This window comes from Otolemur garnettii, unplaced genomic scaffold (assembly GCF_000181295.1).
Source record: "Otolemur garnettii isolate 467f Iridium unplaced genomic scaffold, OtoGar3 scaffold00017, whole genome shotgun sequence".
NCBI classification, from domain to species: Eukaryota; Metazoa; Chordata; class Mammalia; order Primates; family Galagidae; genus Otolemur; species Otolemur garnettii.
The window spans coordinates 29,097,663-29,103,947 of NW_003852412.1; positions in this window are offsets into that span (position 1 = coordinate 29,097,663).

Consider the following 6,285-nt stretch of genomic DNA (forward strand, 5'->3'; position numbering starts at 1 on the left):
AGCCGATACCAAACCAATACCAAACCTAGAAATAGCCCCACTAGCACCAGGAGACCCGTGCTAGAATGTTCATTGTTATACTAATCAAGAAATAGTAAATAACAAACACCCATCAACTATAGAATTAACAAATAAATTATAATACATCCATAATAGTTACTGTACAGCATTAAAAATGAAAGTATTATAGTTACAGGCAACATCATAAATAAATTTCAGAGATGTAACAATTTTGAATAAAGTAAGATACAGGAAAAAAAGCACAGGAAGATTCTACTTATATAACATTTAAAAACATTTAAAACTAAACAATAGGGTAGGAATACACGTATATGTGGCAAAGGTATTTTAAAAAACTAGAAAAAACATTAATTTGCTTAGATTGTGAGGTGAATGTTTCACATCTGCATTCTCTAACATTTGATAAAATTAACTGTTTATGACATAAAATAATCATCTGATTAAAACATAGAAATTTTTTAGCCTTAGATAATTATATAAGTGATAAGTCTGTTTTAAACTAACATTTTTCTTTCTATACATTTCACTCATCAATCTGTAGTCGCTGTGCAATGAAGGTTTTTAGGCAGCTATATATCTCCTGGTACATGTTGGAACAGACAATCTACAGTTGAAGTATTGCAAGAAAAATAAATAAGTAAATATTACAAATATCTAAGTATTTATAGCTCATATATTGTTATGGTCTTTAGTCAGAAGTCTTAGATTTATCTGTTTGTCCTGCAACCTCGATAAAACATGACCTAAAATATAGATTTTGTATTTCCACCCCTTCACCTATAGTCACAAAGTGTATAGCAAACCTCCTTGGTCAAATCAGTGATGTTCTAACATAAAGAAAAAGAAAACTGGTTATGCTGTGTAATTTTACATAATTATAAAAAAGAATACTGCAATGTTTGCTCAGCAGTGCAAAATATGAAAATGGTAAAGGACAAGAATGCATCCACCTTACTTTGGACCCAACACTGACAGCAAGCTGACGACACCTCTTTAGAAGCAAACCCAGACAGGACACAATTCATCATGTGCAAATGTGTCTAAATTTGCCATGAGACTAAATTTATTTTCAGCGAATACCAACAAGTCATCTTGGGGATTTCTAAATTACTTTGCACAAAAATAATTCTTACACGTGAAGGACAGCAGAATATTGCCACCTCAAAATATACCACTTTGACATAAGAATGATTTTGAGCTGAAAGTGATTAAAAAGAAGCAGACATGAGAACAGCTGTCTTCCCTCCCTGTCTTATCAGGAAGGACAGGACAATTCTTAATCATCAGCTGTCAGTGACAGCGCTGGTGCCGCTCAGCCCAGAAAGGGCACCGGAGGAATCTACACAATAAACCAAACCAACAGAGTAATAATAAAATAAAACTGCCAATTATTGGACGCTGACAATCTAAGCATTTAATATATAGGGTAAATGTTTTTTAATGAAGTAATTTCAGATATGTGATGAATATACTAAATACACAGTCTAAATTAGTCTGTATAGACAAACAATATAGAAGTCTGTTGCCCACACTAGAGTGCCGTGGCCTCAGGCTAGCTCACAGAAACCTCAAATTCCTGGGCACAAGCAATCCTCCTGCCTCAGCCTCCTGAGTAGCTGAGATTATAGGCGCCAGCCACCATACCCGGGTAGTTTTTCTATTTTTAGTAGAGATGGGTCTCATTCTTGCTCAGGCTGGTCTCAAACTTAAGCTCAAGGGATCTTCCTGCTTCAGTCTCCCAGAGTGTTGGGATTACAGGTGTGAGCCATTGTGCCTGCCAGTAGTTAGAAGTCTTGACGCCACACCTGCTGAATACATACATGTGACAAAGCCTATTTTTTCTTTTTTTTTTTTAGAGACAGAGTCTTACTTTATCACCTTTGGTAGAGTGCCGTAGCATCACAGCTCATAGCAACCTTTGACTCCTGGGTTTAGGCAATTCTCTTGCCTCAGCCTCCCAAGCAAGTGGGACACAGGTGCCTGCCACAATGCCTGGGTAGTTTTTTGTTTAAGTTTGGCTGGGGCTGGGTTTGAACCCGCCACTCTTGCTATATGGGACTGGTGCCCTATCCACTTAGCCACAGGCGCCGCCAAAGCCTATTGTATTTCTTTGTTGTTGTTTGAGACAGAGTCTCACTTTGTTGCCTTTGGTAGAGTGCTGTGGCATCATGGCTCACAGCAACATCAAACTCTTGGGCTCAAGCTATCCTCTTGCTTCAGCCTCCCAAGTAGCTGGGACTACAGGCATGCACCACAAGGCCTGGTTAGTTTTTCTATTTTTAGTAGACACTGAGTCTTGCTCTTGTTCAGGCTGGTCTCAAACTCCTGAGCTCAGCCAATTCACCTGCATTAGCCTCCCAGAGTGCTGGGATTATAGTTGTGAGCCAAATGTATTGTATTTCAATATACATTTCTGTTTTCTAAAACTATTATAAAATGCTATTGGGGGAATGCAAAGAGCTCTTTTATTAAGAGCCAAGAATAATAATAAGACAAATATTTTCAGCTCGGCGCCTGTGGCTCAAGTGGCTAAGGCACCAGCCACATACACCTAAGGTGGCAGGTTCAAATCCAGCCCGAGCCTGCCAAACAATGACGGCTGCAACCAAAAAATAGCCAGGCACTGTGGCGGGTGCCTGTGGTCCCAGCTACTTGGGAGGCTGAGGCAAGAGACTCGCTTGAGCCCAGGAGTTGGAGGTTGCTGTGAGCTGTGATGCCACAGCGCTCTACCCAGGGGGACAGCTTAAGGCTCTGTCTCAAAAAAATGACAAATTTTTTCAACTCTTGAATAATGTGCTGCAGTTTTACCAGATATAGTCAATATTTATATTAACAGAAGAGTAGTAGTTCTCTAAAATTTTAGTCTTAAAAGCCTATATATGGGTGGCACTTGTGGCTCAAAGGAGTAGGGCACCGGCCCCATGTACTGGAGGTGGGGAGTTCAAACCCAGTCCCGGCCAAAAGCTGCAAAAAAAAAAAAAAAAAAAGCCTATATACACTCTTACATATTATTGAGAATCTCAAATAGCTTTTGTTGATGTGAATAATACCGATTGATGATTACCTGATGATAATTACCAGATATAGTCAATATTTATATTAATAGTAGTAGTTCTCTAAAATTTTAGTCTGAAAAGCCTATATACACTCTTATGTATTACTGAGAACCCCACATAGCTTTTGTTGATGTGAATAATGCTGATTGATGATTACTTTATTAGAAATTAATCCTGACAAATGCATAAAACACTTATTAATTCATATCCTAAGTAGCTCTGGCACTGCCTGACACGGTATTCGTGTCTTCATATTCATTCCCTTGAGTGTGGACTGGACGTACTGACTCCTTTCCTGAAACATAACACAGCAAAAATACTGTCCCTTCTGAGATCAGGGTACACAAAGGCTGGGCTCTGTCTTGTTTCTTTCCTTCTCTAAATTCCCCCTTTCTCTCTTTGGAAAGCCAACTGCTGTGCTGTGAGTAGCCTTGTGGAGAGACCCAAGTGGCAGCAAACCAGCGCCTTTGGCAGACAGCAGTGAGGAGGAACTGGGCCTGTCAATAGCCACAGAAGGGAGCTCAAAAGTGGAGGCTTCCCCAGCCAGGCAGCCCAGGGCCATTTGACTGTAGCTCTGTGAGAGAATTTGCGCCAGAAGAATCAACTAAGCTGCAAATTCCTGACCCGCAGAAGTTGGGCATAGGTACTTGGAAACTGCTAAATCCTGGGGTAACTTGTTAGGTCGCAATATAACTAAGGTGACCAGGTTTTAACAATGGTAAAGCAGGACACCATGAGGGGGAGGGCGGGGCCTGACAACAATGCAAACTTTGATAAGCAGTTCTCGATAATCAGTTCTCAACAATTATTTGTTATGATTAAAGTTTAACATTATAAAATTAACAAAAATAATATAAAACTCATATCCTGATTAAATAGCCACATGGCAGCTGAAAACCGTATATTCCCTTCCTGTTCTCCTGTGTTCCCTAGCTTGTTGTGCATTCTTTCCAAAAATCAGACTTTTTTAAAATGCCGCAGGAGGCAGGACAAATTGTTAAAAATCAGGACTATACTGCCAAAAGCAGGATGTCTGGTCACCTTACTCTGGCTGAGGAGCCCACTTGTTTGTTCCAGACAGTTTGGCTCCTTCTGAGCTAATTGTCCTTGCCTAGAAGCAAGGGAGGGAGCCAGTCTCCTTCCCATACCGATTCCACCTGGGTGACCTTGCCCAGGAGGGGAGTAGGGAGTTTACATTAGCCTTTTCATTTCCAAATGAAGTTACATTAACCTCTTCATTCCCAAATGGAGTTACATTAACCTTCTCAGCAGCCATATATTCCCTTCCCATTCTCTTGCTGTTCCCTAGCTTGTCCTGCATTCTTTCCAAAAATCAGGCTTTTTAAACCGCTGTGGGACACAGGACAAATTGTTAAAATTAGGACTGACCCACCAAAATGGGACATCTGGTCACCTTAAATATAACCAATATTAATACAATTCATTTAGGGCGGTGCCTGTGGCTCGAGGAGTAGGGTGCTGCCACATATATCTGGAGGTGGCAGGTTCAAACCTGGCCCTGGCCAAAAACTGCAAAAAACAAACTAACAAAAAAAATTCATTTAAAAATAACAATAACATCATTTTCTACAAAAAAGAAGTGCCTTTTTTTTTGAGACAGAGTCTCATTTTGTCACCCTCAGTAGAATGCTGTGCCATCATAGCTCACAACAACCTCACACTCGTGGGCTCAAGTGATTCTGTTGTTTTAGCCTCCCGAGTAGCTGGGACTACAGGTGCCCATCACAATGCCTAGCTGTTTTTAGAGACAAAGTCTTGCTCTGGCTGGGGCGGGTCTTGAACTCATGAGTTCAGGCAATCCACCCACCTCGGACTCCCAGAGAAGTGCCTTTCTCAAAAAGTAAAATGTAGGAAGCTGAGTGATACCGTTTTCCTTTTTTGTAAATCTCTTTAACACATTGATTTTCAACTGGTATGCTGTGAGAGGATCTCAGGTGTGCCAGGAACATGTTTAAAGATCATTAATCAATTATTTTTGAAAGAAGTCCAAAGCACAGTAAGTATATTCTTTTTTTTACTCTTTTTTTTTTTGAGCCACAGCCTCAAGCTGTCACCCTGGGTCGAGTTCTGTAGCGTCACAGCTCACAGCAACCTCCAACTCTTGGGCTTAAGCGATTCTCCTGCCTCTGCCTCCCAAGTAGCTGGGACTACAGGGACCCACTACAACACCCGGCTATTTTTTGGTTATAGTTATCATTGTTGTTTGGCAGGCCCGGGTTGGAGTCAAACCCACCAGCTTTGGTGTATGTGGCTGACGCCTTAGCTTGAGCTACAAGTGCCGAGCCTACTCTTTTTGGGGGGATCAACATAATTTAAATGTGCCATGGAAGTTTAACTATAGATCTAAGCATGCCATGAGATTTAAAAGTTTGAAAAACACTGCTTTAACATCTAATTTCATTGAAGATATCTGGTTTCTCATATCCGCTTTTGAATTTAATCCACTGAGGTATATTGTTCCAGGTGAAAAACATGAAAAGAAAATGCTGCCTCACACTGATATGTAGTTGTAAAAAAAAAAAAAAAAAGAGTATCTTAACTATGGATATTTTTTGATTCTATACCAGCATTGAATAGGTGGTAGTTCCTTAAAAGTTAACTGACTGCAGATACTGTATCAGTGAACTTTTTATACTCTGTTACATTAAAATTCATAGATCTGTCTTGCATTCTGAGTGGTTCTTTTACTAATGCATGATTTTGTAACATGGTGTGTTGATTATTTGGACTCTGTTCTCTGAGTTATGCATATTTTCTATTGACATGTTTTATTGTATAATAGTCGTCCCTCAAAAATTCCCCCCAAATTTTAAAAAACCTTGTTAATATCACCACTACTCTTACAAGTAAAGTCTTGAAGTTTTATAAACGTGTTATATTAATTATCTATTGTTGCATAGTAAAGTATCCCAAATTCAGCAACGTAAAACAAGAAACTTTTATTATTTCACAATTTCTTTGGGTCAGGAATCCAGAAGTGGTTTAGTTTGGTGGTTCTGGCTCAGAGTCTTCCAGTAGGTTTCAGTCAATCTGTTGGTTGCCCTGCAGTCATCTTAAGGCTTGAGGGAGACAGTCCACTTCAAAGCTCCCTGGCATGTCTTTTGGCAGGATTCAGGCCATCTACGTTGCAGTTCACTTACGTGGTTGCCAGCAAGCCTCAATTCCTCACCAGATGGGCCTCTCCATG